This window comes from Canis lupus, chromosome 18, assembly GCF_048164855.1.
Source record: "Canis lupus baileyi chromosome 18, mCanLup2.hap1, whole genome shotgun sequence".
Classification (NCBI taxonomy): Eukaryota; Metazoa; Chordata; class Mammalia; order Carnivora; family Canidae; genus Canis; species Canis lupus.
In genome coordinates, this window is record NC_132855.1 from 11408085 (window position 1) to 11430417 (window position 22333).

Here is a 22333-nt window from a genome sequence, read left to right on the forward strand (position 1 = left end):
AAAATTCATGTCTGCCATAGTGGCCTCTTAAGTCTTCATATACCATAGCAGGAACAATTAGTCTTCTCCCATGCAATGGAAAAGGAAGTTTCCATGAAAAAAAAAAAAAATCACTTATAGAGAGCAGGTTCATTGTGCATGTTCTGAAATGATTGACCTTGAATCCAATTTATTAAAATAATTGTAAAGAGAAGGTTTTATATTTTTAATTACTGGGGATATCATAGAAATGGATAAAATAGCACATAGCACATTTAATTATCAAAATTATATTCCTTAAGAATTCATGGGAAAAAGTCATATACCAAAAATATGAAAAGCCACTCAATCTTTCAATAATTAGAAAGACTGAGGTACCTGGGTGGCTCAGTTGTTTGAAAGTCTGACTCTTGGTTTTGGACCAGGTCGTGATCTCATGGGTTGTGGCACTGAGCCCCGTGCTCAGTGGGGAGTCTGCTTGAAGATTCTTTTCTTTTGTCCCTCCCTTTTGCAGTTGTGCACTCTCGTTTGCGCTCTTTCTCTAAGATAAATAAATCTTTAAAAAAAATCAGAAAGGCAAATTAAAATTTCTCACCTCGAAGTGGAAAATACTTTAAAACTACTATGTGGGGCAGCCCCGGTGGCGCAGCGGTTTAGTGCCGCCTGCAGCCCAGGGCGTGATCCTGGAGACCCTGGATCGAGATCGAGCCCCACGTCAGGCTCTCTGCATGGAGCCTGCTTCTACCTCTGCCTGTGTCTCTGCCTCTCATTCTCTCTCTGTGTCTCTATGAATAAATAAATAAATAATCTTTAAAAAAAAAAAACTACTATGTGGAGAATGTTCAGAGATGGCCTTTTCTTTTTGGCTTGCCATTGTAGAAATCTACACTAACCTCCTGATCAGAGATGCTATTTCATATACATTATTGGAAACCAATCAGGTTTAGGCAACAATTCTTATAAAAGATGATGGTGACAGCATTATTATTCACAGAATACTGAAATACATTTAGTTCATGTTTTGGTAGTTTATTAATTACCCATTAAAGTCATGCATTCAGAGTATACTTAGTAACATATGAAAATGTTAATGACATAAATTTAACTGAAAAACCTGAATAAAGGCCTATGAGTCCAAATTTTAAAAAGGAAATTCATTAACATTTTATGGACAATAACAACAAAGAAAATAAAAAGAAATACATTTGAATGCTAGCAGTGTTTATATTTGGTTAATGAGATAAGAGGTGGTTTGTGGTTCTTGTACACTTAATTTCTAAAAGTTAGAAAATGGACTTATTTTTAAGGGTAAAACTAAACATTTGATAAGAAAATTGTGTCACTGAAAGTCTATTTTTTATGAAGTAAAATTATACAATTCTCTAGGAGAGGTTTAAACTTGGGTTTTTATAGCAGTTAATTTCAAAGTCTTTTGAGAATTGAAGGCTACATTCCTAAAAAGAGCAGTTTCCAAGAATAAACAAACAAAAATAACCACCTACTTGAATGTATACCAGTTTTTATTTATATATTTGTATCTATAAAATGTACCTGAGGAGTATATATAGAGTCTCCTTACCTGTGACATTTCCACGTCTAAAGCTGATATGCTGTTATTGCTTGTGCACATGTGCATGCTGAATAACACACCTTGCAAAAATAAGCAGTTGAAAACAGAAGACAGTGTTATAGTATTGTCATTCAGTTGCTGTCTATGACTTCTTAGTTGCCTGCCAAAAATTAGGTATTTTTCATGAAAAAAATGCTTTTAATGATCGATCAGCTAACAAATTGATTAAGACTTTTCTTAATATTGCTAAACAAAGAATGAGAAGTCAGATAAATATAAACAACTGGATTGTCAAATTAGAGTTACCTGAATCACAGGTCTTATTCAATATCAAGTCTTCCCCATAATTTCAAGAACAGATCCCATACACAAAGCGGAGGAGGTCCTGAACCCCTGGAGCAATTTCCTAGACTTCTGGATCTGGCATTCTCTGGCACAGATTAACGTATGAGGTTTATCGGTAAGGTTTATGGTTTTTTATGGTTTAACATAAAAAAATAGGTGGTTCGTGCAACATTTCCACTTTATACTCAATGCATACAGTTAATGTGCCATATTTCTAGACAGCTCTGTTCCATAAACCCATGGGTTGCTGGTTTGTTTGTCATAAGGAATCCTAGATAACCAGGAATATTCTGCTATAGGCATTCCACAGTTAAGAGTGCTGCTAACAACACATGTTGAGTTAAAGTTACTAGTATGTTCATAAAAAAATCAGAATGGGTTACCTGCTTTCTGTATTTCCAAGACTCATCCACCCTAGCTCTGTAAAGGATGTGAACAGACTTCAGACTGTGCTGCAAAAGTGAGAAAATGTCTCATATGTCACATCATGGTAAAGGCCAGTCCTCAAAGAATCAGTCAAATTATACTTCCTCTCAGAAAAAAAAAAAAAAAAAAGTTTTACTTCTTTTTTCAAACGTGTTAAAAGCATTCACTTTCATTCTCTTTTTTAAAAATTTTTAAAAAAGATTTTCACTTATTTATTCATGAGAGACACACACAGAGAGAGAAGCAGAGATACAGGCAAAGGGAGAAGCAGGCTCCATGCAGGGAGCCAGATACAGGACTTGATCCTGGGTGTCCGGGATCATGGCCTGGGCCAAAGGCAGGCACTAAACCACTTAGCCACCCAGGGATCCCTCTCATTCTCTTTTCTACCATCTCATTTTTTAAAAAAGATTTTATTTATATATTTATAAAAGACACAAATAGAGAGGCAGAGACACAAGCAGAGGAAGAAGCAAGCTCCCTGCAGGGAGCCCAATGCAGGACTTGATCCCAGGACACCAGGATCACCACCTGAGCCAAAGGCAGATGCTCAACCACTGAGCTACCCAGGTGCCCCTCCACCATCTCATTTCTAAATGCATTTTATAAAGATGCAACTTTAAGGTCCTATATTTAATCACATTTGCCATTTTAAGGGAATATCCAAAACTCATGTTAATCTGGACTTAGTTTTTTGCAATTGACCAGTTTCCAAATTGTAATAGAATTTAAAATGTGAATATCTTAATAAAGCTACTTTAGGGTCTCATCACTGTAGCATCCTCATCTTTGGAGATAAAATATCCAAAGCTTCGAAAATCCTCTCATCAACCACATTTGCAGGAGGTCCTCCAAAGTACATGATAGATATGATGGTTTCTTTAAATAGAGAATAGTATTAAAAAAAAATCACTAACTGGCTGTGATAGGAAATACTCATGAATTGATCAAATTAAAAGATCTATATTTTCTATACCTCCAAATCTATAACGATCTGTCATACAATCTGTAAATTTAGGGACTCCATGAAGCACAGTGGTGTCATTAGGGAATATGTAATAGATAAGGAAAGACATAGAACCCTAGCCTGGCGTCTTACTCTCTTAGTATAAAAGGCTCAGCTGGCATAGATATTTTGAGTTATCTTTCTGTTGTGTACTATGGAAATTTATACCATTCAGGGAAATGCATCACAGTACTATTAAAGATAGATGAAAGTATGCTTTTTTTTTTAAATGAGAGAAAAAAAGAATATAAAAGGGAAGATAGAAAAAGAGTATGGTCAAAATATCTCCATCCTTTGTATTAGGTAGGGCAGTTTTAGAAAGAAAATATAGGGAAGTTGATAAAAATCTGTCCACAACTATGTAATCTGTGCTAGGACAGAGTCAGATGACAACTGTATTAAAGTATTAGATTATCTAACAGATAACAAAATATTTAAAAAATGTATGAGTAGATAATACATGATGGTTAGCATCTAAACAAATATCACTCTGCTAGTTATCTCTGATGGAGCTCCGATGTCACTTTAAGTATCTATAATGCAAGGGAAAAGGACCCAAAGAGTGAGGAAAAGTACCTGTAAAGAAGTTGTATCACCTAAATTATAAATTTACTCTATTTTTGGTCTTTTTTTTTTTTTCAAAGACTAAAGCTAGTGGAGACTTCAACATTTTTTTAATGAAGTTCGATCTTGGAGCTCTTAATCTCAGTGTCCAATAACACACAACATAAAAGTGCTAGTATTTGAACTTTTGATTACTGCCCAATGTTCAATTAAACAATATCCAATAGAAATGTGAAATACTCTTTTATATATATCCTATGGACAATTTCTAGATATTTTGGTATCTGTGTAGGACAATTTCACTTAAGATTTTTGTCTAATTTCCTCTCTCTCCCCCAAAGGGCTTATATTATTGGATATATAAACATAATTAACAGGCAACATTTCTATTTATAGTATCAAGGTTAAGCCAAGATTAAAATATGTATCCCAGGAATACCTGGGTGGCTCAGCAGTTGAGCATCTGCCGTTGACTCAGGGAGTTATCTTGGGGTCTGGGATCGAGTCCCACATTGGGCTCCTGCGGGGAGCCTGCTTCTCCCTCTTCCTATGTCTCTGCTTCTCTCTGTGTGTCTCTCATGAATAAACAAAACCTTTAAAAAATGTATTCCAATACCTTTAATTTAAGAAACAATCACATATTAAATTAAGTGATCTAGATTGTTGCCCACTTTAAACGATTTGTATTTATATTGCATGTTACAAAGACTAAAATTAAACTTGTCAAAAGAAGAAAAATTCCCATTTTCTATGCTAACAGTCATTATTTTGTTTCTAATAAAACTTTCAAAGAAAAAGTTTGCTTTTCACATTTTTGAAGGATTCCTCTATTTCCTCTACCAACAAAAAAGAAGGATTTTTGTGTTCACAATCATTGATTGAAAGGGACTGGCTTATGCTCTCTTCAGATTAATCTTACAATAGTTATTTCCTTGAGCAGCCATCAAATACATAATATTAGCATAAAACCATAATTTTGCTTTTCACTTTTGCCAATATTAAGATTATGCTGCCATCTGATTCATAGGCAGGTTTACAGGCATCCATCAAGTTAAATATATTTTAGACTATAAAAATAAATTACTCATCAGCTTTTTATTAACTCTATGTCATGTATATATATGTAGGCAAACAGACACGTGACCAAGACAGACATTGCTGAATCTTACAGGAGTATGGGGAATTTAGATAGAATTTGTATAAGATTTGCAATTACTAAGAAACTGTTTATAGGATTAAAATACAATCCTGAAAATAGAAGAAAATATGGCTAGGGGATAAGAATTTAAACATCCACACGTTTTGTAGGTAAAAAGTTGATATGTGATTGCATTGGTGGATAAACTATTTAACTTATGATGAAAATGGACCCATATATATTTATTATATGCACATAATGAAAAGAAATGGAAACACACTTAGGAGTTTTCTGAAATCTGAGAGTGTCTTAACCTTTCCTAAGCTATGAGGTTGCTTCCTTTCACACATCCTTCAATGATAATAAAAGTATCATGGTAACTCTCACTTTTGAATAACAACATTATTATTACTAAATACACTAGTTAAAAAGAGAAATTTTGTAAAAAATAATCATTTTTAAAATAGTATTGTTTTATGTAAGTTGGTAGATACATCGCATTGTCAGGAAATCTACCTGATTTAAACTATGCTGTCATATTTTCCTCATCTGAAAAGGTAAAGGAGAGTATATGAAGGAATTAATTCATTTGTTAATTTAATAACATCCATCTGGTGTCCACCAGGCACTCTTCTAAATCCTGGAGATATACTCAGGTACAGATAGATAAGACTGACATCACTTGGTACCTACATTCCAGTGGACAAGAGAGATGATAGACAATGGAATTCCAAGTAATGATAAGTGCTATAAAGAAAAATTTAAAAAGGCAAGGAAAGGAGAATTAAAAGAGGTGCAATTTTAATAGATGGTCAGGGAGGACTCTCTGAGAAGGCAGCATTTTGACAGAAAATTAAAAGACATGCTAAAAGGAAGTCATGCTATATTTGGAAAGATTTCTGAAAAAGCATCAAAGGCTTTGTGAGGAGAAGTATGTTTGAGGAGTAGCAAGGAGATGAGTATAATTGAAGAACATAAAGACAAAGAGAAAAAGGAAGAAAATGTGGTAAGAGCTGTAGCCAAGGGTAAGACTATAAAGAGTATTATAAGCCATGGGAAGGACTTCATTTTTTTTAAAGATTTATTTATTTATTTATTCATGAGAGACACAGAGAGAGAGAGACAGAGACACAGGCAGAGGGAGAAGTAGGCTCCATGCCAGGAGCCCGACGTGGGACTCGATCCCAGGACTCCAGGATCACGCCCTGGGCCAAAGGCAGGTGCCAAACCGCTGAGGCACCCAGGGATCCCCAAGAACTTCAATTTTTAAGAGATCCTAGGAAGATCTTATGTCTCAAAGATGAAAGGTAATCGCCAAATAAAAAAAAAATTCAAAATAAAATGCAATAACTATTTTAAAATAACTTTCATTTAATGCCCTACTCATTCACATGATGTTGAGTTGATTTTGTAGATTTTTATGACCAGATTGATCCATAGCTATTTAATACGTGGAGGTATATAGTGAATAGGATAGTCAGTCACATCTTTAAATGAAACATAGCATTTAAAGAAAAGCCAATCAAAAGTAATTTGCCAAAAACCAATACAATTTTATAAAGATTAATCAGTTGTTTTAAACTGACTTAATTACACAGAATCCTAGACACTACTAAAAGAACGGCTGGCTAAAAAGCATGGCAGACCATAAGTTCCATAAGGAGAGGGAGCAGTTCTAAAACAGCTGCCCACCCTTCTGAAAATTACTATGAAGTTCAGAGAGTAATCACACAGAATCAGTATATGTGAGCGCAATCCGCCATCAGTAATAAAACAGCAACTTACTGTGCTGAGGAAGCTGTTGTTTTGAAAGTGCCCCAAATTCTTAAGAAATATTCAAAAGTAAATACACTCTGGAAACAGTAAGAATCTACCCCCAAAGCTGTAATCACCAAAATGGTCCCACTCAACAAAAAAGTGAAAGGACAATTAACATCAGCATTGTATCTTGTGTCTAAAATATAAATTTTAACTGCTATTTTTATATCAAGTCAAACTATGACATATGTAAATTCTTTAGAAAAAAATGGCTTTCCATTTTACACCTTGAAAAACTGGAACAAAAACACATTGGTAACCCAACTCCTAATATAGATGTGAACACCAAAATGTCACGTTTTGGACTCATCTGAAGGATTCATAAACCTGATTGCTGTCGGTAGTATGTTACCATTACATGATTGTATCTCAACAATCAGCCCAGATTACATAATATTACTAACCCAATAAGATCTTTGAAAATACTTTGATAAATGCTATTCTAGACTACAATCCTACATTTTTTTTTAAATCAGAACATTGCTTTAGTAACCAAGAAACATAAAGTCAAATTAGTTGCTCGAATATGGTCATTAGTTATTCTCAGATGTTTTATGGAAGGAAGTTCCTTATTTTCTGTATTCCATTTTAATCTCAGTTTGTGGCCTCTATCCATTTTGTTTAGTTTATTGAATACCCAAATCTTTTAGAAGACAATTATAAATGATAGGTACTATTAGCCTGTCTTAAGAAATCTAATTTGAAAAAAAAAAAAAAGAAAAGAAATCTCATGTGTGCTAATGCACTGCCCTAAAAACATTGCCCAGGATTCTTTTTCTTTTCTTTCCAGTTTTTATTTAAATTCCAGTTAGTTAACATATATATAGTGTAGCATTACCTTCAGGAATAGAATTTAGTGATTCATCACTTAACGTACAACACCAAGTGCTCATCACAACAAATGCCCTCCTTAATCCCCATCACCCACCCACCTCCCCTCCAACAATCCTGTTTGTTCTCTATAGTCAAGAGAGTTTGTTTTATTGTTTGACTCTCTCTTTCCCCCCATTATGTTTATTTGTTCTGTTTCTTAAATTCCACATATGAGTGAAATCATATGTTGTCTTTCTCTAACTTATTTCACTTAGCATAATACATTCCAGCTCCATCCATGTCATTACAAATGGCAAAATTTCTTTCTTTTTATGGCAGAGTTATATTCTACTGTGTGTATTTGTATATATAGATATACACACAAATGTCCACTATGGACATATGGGCTCTTTCCTTAATCTGGCTATTGCTGATAATGTTACTATAAACTTTGGGTGCATTGTCTCTCTGAATCAGTTTCTGTATCCTTTGGGTAAATACCTGATAGTGTACTTCCTTAGTCATAGGGTAGTTCTATTTTTTAACTTTTTGAGGAACCACCATATTGTTTCCCAAAGTGGCTGCCCTAGTTTGCATTTCCACCAGCATTGTAAGAGGGTTCCCATTTCTCTGAAATTGTGCAGGATTCTTGTAAAATCTTTGCAGCTACAATGTGAATTATAACACTATCATTGTCTTCATCTAACAGATGAGAAAACTGAGGCCAAAAAGGACAAATAACTTGCTGATGGTCAGAAAAATCAGAGTGTATGGTCACAGGATACAAACCCTGGTGTTCTGAATTCTAGAGCCAAAGCTTCTGATTGGCATCTTAAACTGCTTTTCAGGGGAAAAGGGGAGAGACCCTGGGTGGTAAGGTTGGTAAATGTTTGAATCTCCATCATGACAGCACAGAAGTTACTCTCAGTAGACACATACAATTTATTTGAGCAATGAACTAATTGCTTTGATGATGAATTAGCTAACTCCCAAGCTCATTATGATATAATTATATTAAATTAATGGATTATAAAAATAAAAATGAGTGTTGCCATAGAAAACTGCATATATTTTACTTGGGTCAAAGATATCAGAGATCTTATTTCTGCACATGAAGATTAATAAATGAATATTAAATAAATTATTAGAATAAGTAAGAGCAATGAATGAAAATTAGGATGAAATTTTTCACTGTTTAGGTTGTTTGTTACCTAAATAAATATTTAGACTCTGCAATATTAGAGACAGTGGTTCCTTAGTGATTAACTATGTTCCCTTTACAAATCCACCCATGATTAAGGGTTAATAAATTTCTTGGTTTTGAAAAATCTCTCCTTAAGAGTATTCTATAGAAAATATGTAAGAACATCTTCACAAAATTAATATCATTGAGGAATCCAAAACAGAGGTAATTATATGTTTAATGTTTAACTTGGTTTTAATTGAAGTGCTTCTTATCACACAGCTGGGTGCTATTAAGAAGGAGCTCTTATATCTGAGTCCATTCACTCTGTAGTATACAACTTTAATTTTATTAATTTTAAACACCAGTTGTACAGTGGTTTTAAAGAATGTTGAGTGTGAAGAATTACTCTACTATCAAGTCTCATTCTATAAAGCTGTCATACTTATTTCAGAAACAACAAAGGGTATCAAAGACTAGAAGCCTATGTTGGTAGACACCAGTTAGATCCATTCTTTCCATATCTAACCATGTTATCTATTTCAAAGCAAAAGGCCAAATGATACATTGAGGAAATGTAATTATCATCACAATACAAAATTATGTGGTATGATTTTGATTTTATTATATTAGTATAGCTTTGAGTCTTCGTATCTCATCATGAAGATCAGCCATTTTTAATATTCCTATTGTTCCATATAAAATATAATATTTTAATGGGTGCTATCTCTTATTGCAGTACAGTAAAATTATAGCACCAGAGATTACAACCAGAGCAGTAAAACAATTCACTGAAGAGTAGGTCCAACTACACATGTAAATGTGTGATTTGAAGAAAATTAAAGCATACCGATGTTAATATCATCAAATGCAATAGGGCTTTAGCTTTTATGCAGAAAACTATGTTAATGTATAGACACTTTCACTGAGTCACATAAAATCAATTGCTGCATCAACATGTTATAAAAGGATGAAAGTAAATAAAACCTGGCCAGATTTTAAAGCATCTGAACAGGATTTAAATACAAATCAAAATTATACATTAGGCACATAATAAGTGTTTGGTAAATGAATAAATATGAAAGATAAGAACATATATAATTATTTCTCTCAGTCACTGAACAATATTGTTACTTCAGGGACTGAGGCCTAGAGGTTAACTCCCAAGAGGCCTCACAGGGGCCCTTTATTGCCTTAGTGAATTCCCTTTGGTATAGGACCTAACAGTCAGCTTTGAAGATTCTGCAGTCTAAATGGTACAAGGCACTTAATGCCATCAATCTCCTCTAAAACCAATTCCCTTTAACTAAGATAATGGCACCTCTTTATAAAGAACAGAATGCTGATTTATTCACTTCAAAGGGGGCATTTCATCCCATAATCTTTACATTTTCTCCCTTTACATAGATCTACACAGGAATCCAAAAATTAAAATGAAGGCTGATTGGTGGACCTTGAACGGAAGAAGCAATCTTTAATGGCTTTGGTCTACAACAGTATGATATGTCCATTTTATAAGCAGGATTCTCTGGCTTAAGGGATTGATGGTTGAGAACTATGTCAGCAAAACACCCTCTCTTGAATATTACTAGTGACTGCTACTACAAGTTGTTGTTGTTTTTAAGATTCGAATTACTACTCCCTTTCTGATTAATACATTTTTCTTTAACTGTCTAATGAGCAGTATCAGGGGTGTTTATCTCATTACTCAACAAGAGGTTTGTTCAGATCTATTATCTGTTGTACCTACAACTTGAATTTAAAGTGTTAGCTACATTGACTCTAAAATACATCTTAAGGAAACTCTTATCTTTATCAGATTACCATATCTATCTAAAAATGTAACATTTCGGGATCCCTGGGTGGCGCAGCGGTTTAGCGCCTGCCTTTGGACCAGGGCGCGATCCTGGAGACCCAGGATCGAATCCCACGTCAGGCTCCCGGCATGGAGCCTGCTTCTCCCTCTGCCTATGTCTCTGCCTCTCTCTCTCTCTCTCTCTCTCTCTCTCTCTCTCTGTGACTATCATAAATTTAAAAAAAATAAAATAAAATAAAATAAAAATGTAACATTTCTACCATGGCACCATGTGGAATAATTTGCTCACTTAAAGGGCCTAAAACTTTCTGCTTCAACTTCTAAGGACATAAACATAATGGGAAGGAGAGAATACATTATTTTAGGATTCACTGATATCTAAAATTCTTGCATCACTGGGTGCTTTAGAATGATTTCTGCATATTCCCATCTTCTCTTCAATTCCAACAGCTTTGGAAAAAAGAAAAAGAAAACTATCTCTTCCCAGTCACCAATACCCAGGGAAGAAATGGAAGGAGTGTTGATCACTCCCTAACAGATTGCTATATACATTATTCTCCTTTGGTATAAGTGTCATTAATATTTTATAAATTATATTAGGTTGGGGGTTAGATTATCCACAATGAGGTCTTTCATATCTCTGTCAATAGTTAGTTGTGTAGCATTTTGCACATTATCTAATCTCATTTGTAAGTGGGGTTACAGAGTTATCAGAAGTTCTTAATGTCATCATGTTTGTGGCATTGACACAATCCTATCGGTAATTATGGCTAATTAACCCAGTGACTCTTGAATGTGTAGTGGGAACACAGATCAAGAAAAGGAAGAAATGTATTAGAATGCATTAGATTTTCAAAGTAGAGAAAACGCATGTATTTATGATAAACCATTAACTGAGGAAGACTAAGATAGATTCCCAACTTTTCACAAATACTAACAATTGCTAGAACTCTCTTAGGTCATAGAATTCATAATGTCTTTTATATCTGAAAGGTAAATATATATATATATATATATATATATATATATATATATATATATTATTTGTATATATATTTGCAACTATAGCCACAGCATTCATAGGTTACGTCCTACCATGAGGACAAATATCCTTCTGAAGGAGTAACTGTTATCACAAGCTTACTCTCAGCAATTCCCTATATTGAAACCAATCTGGTCGAATGAATCTGAGGCGGCTTCTCAGTTGACAAAGCAACCCTAACATGATTCTTCGCGTCCCATTTTATCCTCCCATTCATCATTACAGCTTTGGCCATAGTCCATCTTCTATTCCTACATGAAACAGGATCTAACAACTCCTTAGGAATTTCATCCGACTCAGACAAAATCCCATTCCACCCTTACTACACAACCAAGAACATCCTAGGAGTAATGTTCTTAATCCTAACATTAATATAACTGGTCCTATTTACACCTGACCTACTAGGAGACCCGGACAACTATATCCCTGCAAACCCCCTCAATACTCCCCCACATATCAAACCTGAATGATACTTCCTATTCGCCTATGCCATCCTATGATCAATTCCCAACAAACTAGATGTACTCGCTTGTGTATATATATATATATATATATATATATATATATATATATATATATCTTCTTTCTGACAGTCCCAGTTCTCGGTAATGGTATAAATGTTTTCTGTCACTCAAGATTAAAACCTCAGGTTTACACTTGTTTGTTTTTTTTCTTTACTTCAGCACATTCAATTACATGCAAGCCCATAATAATTTCTTTGAATTATACCTACTATCCTTTCTGATGCACATCAACTATTCAATTCTAGCTCTGGCTTTCTCTGACATGGACTTTTTTTAAAATTTATTCATGAGAGACACAGATGAAGAGGCAGATATATATATATATATATATATATATATATATATATATACCAATAGATAGATGATAGATAGATAGATAGATAGATAGATAGATAGATAGATTAGATAGATATCAAGAACCAGTAAATTGTAGTAGCTTTGGAGTCTCCATTTTTCCCCTATATTACACTTCTGCTTAAAAGTTGCTGAATACAGAAATGATTGCTTGATGTGGAATCACAGCTTCTTATAATTCATGGGCTAAATATGTGGGGGTATGAAACAATGTAGGTGTAATGATTCGACATTAAATTTAATTTGGGTTAAAATTCCACTGAAAATTTTTTTTGCTAAGGTATTCTCATTCTTAGGATAAATAGCTGAATTGATATACACTCATAAACACTTTATTGGGAAAAAACAAGCATTTAGCTATGTCTCTGGCCAGAACTAGAACAGCTTTCCATTATTACACTTATGACTGACTTCAAACATGAAAGAGAGAGAGTCACATATGAGGCAATGTGGAGTTCAAGTCACAGAGCAAATATTTTCCATTTTTTTTACATCAAAGTTCAATCAATAACTTCATATCAAACCTGAATGATACTTCTTATTCGCCTATACCATTCTACGATCAATTCCCAACAAACTAGAAGATGTACTCGCTTGTATATATATATACTCGCTTATATATACATAGCTCTTGACCTTTGTTTATGCATTAGTCAAATATAGAAAAATTAACAAATACACAGGAAATGTGATGCTTTCTTAATTTAATTAATATTCATAATATTCATTATGTGTATGAATAATGGTTAGCAGACAACCACAATGGGGAGGGGATTCTTTCCTTCCTCCTTCACTTCTTCCTCTCCTCCTTTCTTTCTTCTCTTCTTTCTCTCTTCCTTCTCCATATTATTTTTAAAGTCTAGTATACCAAAATAAGAATTTGGTGGGAGGAAGAAATTAAACTCTAATTTACACCCTAATGTCTCTACACATGTGCCAGTTTGATAGGAAATGGTAGTCCTAATTAAACTAAGTAGTCCCATCTGGATAAATAATAATAAGTGAATAATGAAAAGCATATTGTGCATCATTGACTTGCATATATAAAAATATCTTTCTTTCCAAATTAGCTCTTCTTTCTGACAGTCCACTTCTGGGTAATGGCATAAAATTTATCTGTCACTCAGGATTAAAACCTCAGGTTTACATTTGTTTGTTTTTTTCTTTACTTCAGCACATTCAATTACACGGAAGCCCATAATAATTTTTTTGAATTATACCTACTATCCTTTCTGATCCACATCGACTATTCGATTCTAGCTTGGCTTTCTCTGACATGGACTTTTTTTTTTTTTAATTTATTCATGAGAGACACAGGGAGAGAGGCAGAGACATAGGCAGAGAGAGAAGTAGGCTCCATGCAGGGAACTAGGGAACTAGGACTCCAGGATCACACCCTGGGCCAAAGTCAGACACTCAACCACTGAGCCACCCAGGCGTCCCTGACATGGACTTTTGTAACAGCTTCCGAAATATGCTGGGTTTAATAAGCATTGATATCCTCATTTCACATCCTTGTGACAGACAAATCTGAACTGGACAATAATTCAAAATGATAGATTGGTAAGAGATGAAAAGACCAGACAAATAGAATGCTAATAGTTAATTAGGGCTTCCTGCATGCTAGGAATTATTGTTTTTAATCTTTAGTAAAACTTGGAGGATTTCTAGTAGTTTAGTATACATGGCTAATTTTTATGAAAGAATTTTGTGGCATTAAAAAAATTGCTAAAGATTAGTGATGCCAAATAAGTTTTTGATCAGTGTCAAAGAGAACTTGTACTATTAATCTGTGCAAACATTCATTCATGTTTTCTTTTTTTTTTTTTCATTCATGTTTTCAATTTTTATATCTACTTTGTCCTTGGCTCTTAATTTCCTCTATTACTATTTTACACTATATTCCAAGTTCTACTTATTTTAATGGCATCAGAAAGATAGAAAGTGAAAAGATATTACTTTGCTGGATAGCTAGGTGAATCAATGATTGACAAATAAGGGTAAAAGCCCATAAGATTTATTTTCCATTGCATTTCTTAGATTTCAACAGCAGCAAGTATTCATAACTAAAATATTCACCTAATTTCAAAGGACTTTAAATTATTCAAATAGCTAGAATTTTAAACTTGTATTCTATCTACTTTTAAAAATGTTTGAAACATACTGCAAAAAGTAAAATCTACAGTATGGTTTTTTTTAAAAAATAGTAAATTATGTACCAGATGGGAATAATCTGATTAGCATCATAGAGTAGCTAGCTAGTTCAATAAAACTTGAATATTGACTCGGTAACTGAACACCTACTATGTATTGGGCTCTTTGATATAAAAAAAGAATAAAATAGACCCTTTGTCTTCTAATTTATATGGTTTAATTCAGGAGACAAACATATATAAGAATTATAATGCAATATATTACCACAGGTATTAATTTAGACTTCCTAAGAAACAACTTCAGATTGTTAGTGGCTTAGAAAGTAAACTATTGCTTGCACACAGGTTTAGCTGAACTAGCCTTGGCTGGACTTGATGGCACAGCTTCAGCCTTTGCAGCATCTGGGCCTGTCTCTAAGCCATGGATTGGAATGAGATCTGCTCTGTTTCTACCATCTTCTTTTTACTAGTGGCCACATGGGGCATATTCATTTCATGGAAAATGATACTGGTACAACAAAACAAGCCAAACTATGCAGGCACATTTAAAACCTTTGTTTGCTTCAAATCTGCTCATATCCCTTTGGCCAAAACAAGTGACATGGCTAAGCTCATGCATTTCAGGAGTGTATACAAACCTCAAGAACGATACAGAGACAAGTAAGTATCTGCCAAACAACTCCGTTCATGACTGCACTATGTAAGAAAGGAAACTCTTAAGTGGGCTTCCAGTCTGAGGCTGGACTTTATTGTACAATCAAATGGGAAACTTTTGAAGGTACTTGTCTTTCTTCCTCCCAAGTTACCTCTCTTGGGTTGGCTTCTGCTTTAAATGATAAGAAGTAATAAGAATCAGATGAGGTTTATTCCAGGACACTGATTAATGACACTGATTAAGCTCCATTTACTGGTATGTATTTTAGTAGACACATGAAGTGGCTCCCTCAGTCACCCACATCTTATTCAGTCTAACCCAGCTCCCACATTGTTGCTGATGCTCTTCTACTCCTTGACAAACTGACCCAGGAAGAACTGGCTAATAGCAGGTTATGTCATTTTAATCATCCTCTACCTTATCATCCATTGAATAGGCCCATGTTTGGGGCTCAACAAATGGCTTATGTTAAGATTTTAAGATCTGATCTTAGAGGACAAAGAGTATTCTTTCCTCCATACACAAAAGCCTATGAAAGTATAAAATTACATCAAAGCTAAAAAGGCAAGGAAAAATTTAGTAAAGACTATTACCATAGGGAAGAGAGACTGACCTCAACGCCCTCTGGAAAAGGGCTGGAGAATGGGGCGCCTAGCTCAGTCAGGTAAGTGTCTGCCTTTGACTCAGATCATGATCCCAAGGTCCTGGGATGGAGTCCTGAGTTGGGCTGGGCTCCCTGCTCAACAGGGAGTCTGCTTCTTCCTCTGCTTCTCACACAGCTCATGTTCTCTCTCTCTCTCTCTCTCTCTCTCTTAAATAAATAAATAAATAAATAAATAAATAAATAAATAAATAAAAATATTTTTAGTAAGAAAAAAAGGCTGGAGAGTTCTTAAGATCTAAGGTCTTAGGCCATCTAAGACTAATTTTGCTAATTGAGCTTACTCAAAGGAAAAGTAAACTTTTCCTTTCATCACAGGAGGTAGTTTTACAACCATGTTATAACAAAGATTCCCAAGTAATTCATATGTTATCATGATATGAAATTTTCTATTCTTCATATGATATAATTTCTTGACCTTCTACCACCAACCTAGCTCTTCCTCTGTTTATACTCCAGTGCTGCAGTTTTGGGTTTTTTTTTGTAAAAGGATGTCTGAAATTAAATTGTTGATTTCTAATATATATATAATATTTTATATAATATAATATATAATATTATATATATATATCCGGCAAGCAACTGGAGGATGGCCATACTTTGTCTGACTACAACATTCAAAAGGAGTCTACTCTTCATCTTGTGTTGAGACTTCATGATGGTGCAAAGAAAAGGAAGAAGTCTTACACCACTCCCAAGAAGAATAAGCATAAGAGAAAGAAGGTTAAGCTGGCCGTCCTGAAATACTACAAGGTGGACAAGAATGGCAAAATCAGTCGCCTTCATCGAGAGTGCCCTTCAGATGAATGTGGTGTTGGAGTTTTTATGGCTAGCCACTTCGACATACAATATTGTGGCAAATGTTGTCTGACCTATTGCTTCAACAAACCAGAAGACAAGTAATTGTATATGGATTGATAATAAAAGAAGTGAACTGATAACAAAAAAATTAATATATAATTTAATATTTTATATTTAACTAATATAATTAATTTACAATCAGCTGAGGCCTCTTCTGCTCTAAATTAAATTGCTGGTCTTAGCTTTAAGTCAACTATAATTTTTATAAAATTTTTTACATAAAATAGTTTAGTTTTTTCTCCAGAAACCTCTAACAGGTTTTTCCTCCTCATTAGCATCAGTGAACATTCCTTCTCCTATGGGTTTGAAATGATTTAGTGACTATTTCTTCTGAAGGTTTAGTTGAATGTTCTATAAATGGAACCTCATTTTTGTTTTAATCTCAGTCTTTAGTTTGTCTCCTCATTCTCTTCAGGGTATCTTGTTAATCTAAAAACTGCTAAACACTGCTCAAAACATTTTAAATTCCAGATTTTGTTGTTTTGTCCATCTTATTTACTAAATTTTAATCCTCTCTAGTCAGCCAAATGTAGAATGCCATTTCTCAAATTACTGCATATTTTTCTTTAGACAATTGATGGCTTGTATATATGACACTTATGCTTGTTTACTAACAAACACCATAGATCCCACAGGCTGTTCACATGAGTAGACATTTTCTGAGATTTTTAGATTCTTATTTTTTCCTTTTCATTCTTCAGCATAGACTTTTTGTTGTTTGGATGTTTCTGAGAAAGCTGTCTTTCATTAATTTATTCATCCTTCTATTCTTATATTGTATATTCTGTCCTAACCACAAAATGCTAGAAGGTGGCACAGAGAGATACTGAGGAACAGACTTTACACTATGGGAGACCACTTCTTAACAGAACAGGGAATTTATATAATAGTAAGTCTACTGTTAAATGTTACAAGAGAGATACATACAAGAGAAAAACAACAGGGTCAACAAAAGCTTCTCAGCAGAGGAGGCCATTGCCTCTAAAAAACAAGTCTGTGGAGCCACAGAAGGAAACAAAGTTTAGGCAAGTTAATCTGCATTTGCTGAGTGTTAGTTTTTTTTTATTGGTGCACTACAGACTTTTAAAATAATAATCTAAATGCCTTGCTCTCTTGCTTTGTATTTTGTTATAACAGCTCTGGCCCATTTCTTGAGTGGCCTATCTTCTTATACTCAAGCAAATGGTCAGGAACACTTTGGTGAATTTACTTAATTTACTTTATATCACCTAACTCAGAATATCATAAAGATGCTTGTCATATCAAAGATAAGCGTGAAAGATGTTCAACTTGTTTTGAAGAGAGGAATTAATTTTAGTTTGGCCATCATTGCGGACAATGTAGTGTAAAGAAGGAAAGACATTAGGGCAGTGATGTTAGCAAGATGGTGGAACAGGAATTTTCAGTGCTGGTTCCTCACAGAAAAATGATTTTTGACAACCACCCACAGATGAGAGTACCATTTTGGTCACTGGGGAATTTAGCAGAAAGGCCACAGCACTCTGTTGAATAAAAAAAAATCTGAGAATAGATGCATTGAAGAGGGTAAGAAGAACAGTTTCAGTTTACATGCCTCACTTCTCCTCCAAGAAGAGAAAGGTGTGAAGAGAGATTCCATCAACCTGAGATTTTTCCAATAGGGGAAAGTGAGAGTGTAGTGAGTGTCCAGCTTCTCCAGCCAAAGGGGGCACTGTTCAAGAGACCCACTTCATTATTGCCCTGCCCAGAAAACTGGGGAGATCAGCAGGGTGAACAGTCTAGGAGTAGCTAGGTGCAGGGAAAAGGGGTAGGAGCTCACAGCAGCTGGGGTACAAAACTCAACAGAGTTTTGGTTTTTACTAATTGCCTTATGGACTCCATCAAGAGGGCTTCCTATGAACTTAGTAGGACATAGTAGATCCCCAGCACTCTGTGTGCCTCCCCAAGCTGTAATAAATACCCCAGCAGAAGGCATTTGCAAACATCAATAGACTATATGCAAACACATGCAGATAGCTGCTTGACTTTGCTAGACTTGGGGAAAACACAACACCTTCAACACTTGAGGACAGTGACCAAGGAAAATTACATTTAAGGTTCTCAGCCCCTAGAATGGCTTTATGGGATTTAGAGAAGGTATATAATTCTACATAATCTACTTCTGTACATATATCCAAAGGAAATGAAATTAGGATCTTAAAGAGGTATTTGTACCCCGTTGTTTATTGCAGCACTATTCACAAAAGCCAAATACGGGAATAATTTAAATATCCATTGCAGATGAATGGATTAAAAAAATGTGAGATATACACCTATCCAGATCTATATAGATATATAATGGAATATTATTCAGCCTTTAAAAAGAAAAAAATTAGCAATTTGCAACAACATGGATGAACTTTGAAGATATTATGCTAAATGAAATAAGCCAGTCACAGAAAGGCAAATACTGCATGATCTCACTTACGTGTATAGTTTTAAGAAGTCAAACTCATAAAAGCACAGCGTAGAATTGATATTTACCAGGTGCTGAGAGTTAGGGGACAAAGGAAGGTGTCAGTCACGAGGTTCAGAGCTTCCATTATGTCAGATAAGTGCTGGAGAAATGATGTATAGCATGATGACTCTAGTTAATAATGGCATATTGTATACTTGAAATATGCTAAGAGAGTAGATATTAAGTGTTCTCACCTCCCTCCCCTCACACACGGTAACTCGTAAGGTGATTGACGTGTAATTAGCTTGATTTACAATCATTTACAATGTATACATATGTCAAAATATTATGCTGTACACCCTAAATATATATATATATTTCTAATTTGTCGATTATACCTCAATTAAACTGTGGGGCAAAGCAAGAAAAGAGAGTAAGACATTGCAAAAAGTTTATCTACTTTTTAAAATAAATATTTCCAAAGTACTTGATCCTCCTTTTGAAAGTCTATGCTGAGGTACACATTTCTTTTATTTTTAATGTAGTTGTTTCTTTGTGGATGAATTATATCTGGGAAGCTGAGTCTACTTAACTGAGTTGTTCCCACACCATAATGAAAGAAAGGGATGCCAGTATCCTGGAACTAAAAAGCCTGCCTTTGAATGTTCATGACAAAACAAAAGCAACCAGAAAGCAGCATCAGCAGAACATACAAAAGCAGCAAAAAAGAATTGCCAATCATTCCATAACCTTACGAAAATTTACTCATTGAAAATAAAATGAAAATTTATCCTTCATGCTTACTGAAAAGAACAGTGGTGCTCAAATTTGGTCCCCCATTGGAATGAATGCTTTACTCGACAGGATAACAAATGAAAATTGGATCAGGGACACATTTTCAATGAAAAAGACACACTGCCAGATGGCTTCTTGGCAAAGGAAAGGGAAGAGTTGATTAAACTGTCATGTGATGACTTCAAATTCAGCAAAGTGCAGTTTAGCAACTTTTTGTTGAGAAGGATAAAGGAGGACATTCAGGTACTAGGCTTGGTTTTGACAATAAGGTTTAAGATTCCTTTGCGGTTTTACTGGTTTTCTGCCATTGCTTGCAATAAGGGAAAACACAAAATTAATCTCAACCGAGAACAAAATTTCTGCTGAAGAGAACTTGAGTTTCTCTAGAACTAATTCTTTGAAACCTTGGTGTCAAACACACTCTTCATAAGGCATGTTTTACTTTTCAAGAAAAACATAATGTGCATGTTCATTTACAGGTGCTGCTACCTCAAGGTGAATTAGAATTTCGTACCTTTCAGATAAGAGGGGTATTATAAAACTTCCACCAAAATACAAATATGTTCCCTAAGGACTTGTTATCCAGTTCATGTACGGGAGAAAAATAATTTTCCTTCTACTTCTCTGGGCTCTCGGCTGAGAATCCCTGTAACAAAAGACAGATTAATAGAACAACAAACAGAAACTTAATAACATGTATACCTCCCGTATATATGGGATAAACCCAGAAAACTGAGTAACTCTTGAAAATGGCCCAAATCACCACCTTTTTACTTTATTTTTTAAATATTTTATCTATTTATTTGAGAGAGAAAGAGAAAGAGAGCAAGCACAGTGGGGAGGAGGGTGCAGAGGGAGAGGGAGAAGCAGACTCCCGCTGAGCAGGGAGCCCAATGTAGGGTTTTATCCCAGGACCCTGAAACCATGACCTGAGCCGAAGGCAGAGGCTTAACTGACTGAACCACCCAGGCGCCCCCAAGTCACCACCTTAAATACCATTTCCAGATAAAGATAAAAGATGTTGGAGTGAGGGAGACCAGGTACAGAAGGTTACCAGAAAAGGCACAGTAAATGAGGTTATGGCTTCTATGTAGACTTAAGTCCATGCCTTCTCCAATGATGAGAGTTTCTAGAGATGTATCATTATTCTCTTCCTACTATGGAGAAAGGCACACACTACAAATGGATATTTCCCTTATAAATGTAAATCTCTGTTACAAAATGGTAACTTCCACTCCTGGTTTTCAGAGCTCTTCTTGCATCTGCAGCCTCTCAAAAATAATCAGCCCCAAATAATTCAAATGCCAAAAAGTATATTTGAAGATGGTAAGTGCTGCCCCCCTTCATTTGTCAATCATCTTTCTCCTTTCCTCTAATAGGAGATTCCTAGTTTCTTTCCTAACTGTACTGGCCCCCGTACACAAGAGTTGTCAACTAGATGGTTTTTCACCCACCTGGCTTGGGGGGGCCAACAACACATGCACTTGGATTCTGTGCTTGGTGCAGGGTTGGGTATATAACTCAAGGAGAGCAGTCCACATCAATTTTGGAACTAGAATGGATGCTGAGAGATGACTCTTCTCCTGATGCTCCTGGATACTAAAAACATGGTAGACAATTGCTGCCACATAGTGAAAGCCTGCCTAAGAATAAAAGAACACCCAGAAAGTAGAGACAATTATGAGAGGAAAAGCCAGACATATTTCTGATGGCACTGATTCCATGCCAGGCTCCTGCTTTGCTAAAAAGTACCTCCGATCTTATAATTTTCAATTGTAAGCCACTATTATTAAGCCACTTTAATTATTGAGATTCTGTCTTAAAAAAAAATAAAAGAGTGTCTTGACTAAAACACTAAGAATCTGCGTTTGGGAGGTGGATGATCTCTATATTTGTTTAAGAGAAAAGATATTCACATCAAACTAAGAACAAAGCATCCCAGAACAATTTCTGGAATAGAGCAATATCCACAGAGTCTGCAGAGCCACAGATCTTTGAGGTAAGACATTATATCATACATAAATTCTTATGTCCTCATAGTGTAGGACTCATAAGATTTTTTAATCTAATTGAATACTAGATTCCTTGCCTATAAAATATTATATATGAACTCATCAGAGAATACAGTTTGTACCTATTAAACTCATGAGTAAATTATTTCTTATCTTACTTCAGTTTATTTTTGCCTTAAGTGTTTTTGTTTGTTCTCATGTT

The 22333-nt window shown here is 34.9% G+C and overlaps 1 long non-coding RNA gene across 1 annotated transcript; it reads right to left on the reverse strand.

The window, feature by feature from the left end:
• Positions 1 to 254: 254 nt before the first annotated feature.
• LOC140609445 (uncharacterized) lies at positions 255 to 22093 on the reverse strand. The gene is made up of 7 exons (XR_012011278.1): positions 21574 to 22093; positions 20634 to 20765; positions 19411 to 19484; positions 16000 to 16189; positions 2278 to 2346; positions 1559 to 1709; positions 255 to 535 (listed from the first exon to the last, which is right to left on the reverse strand). It is a non-coding gene; the product is annotated as an uncharacterized lncRNA (long non-coding RNA).
• Between the last annotated feature and the right edge of the window lie 240 nt (positions 22094 to 22333).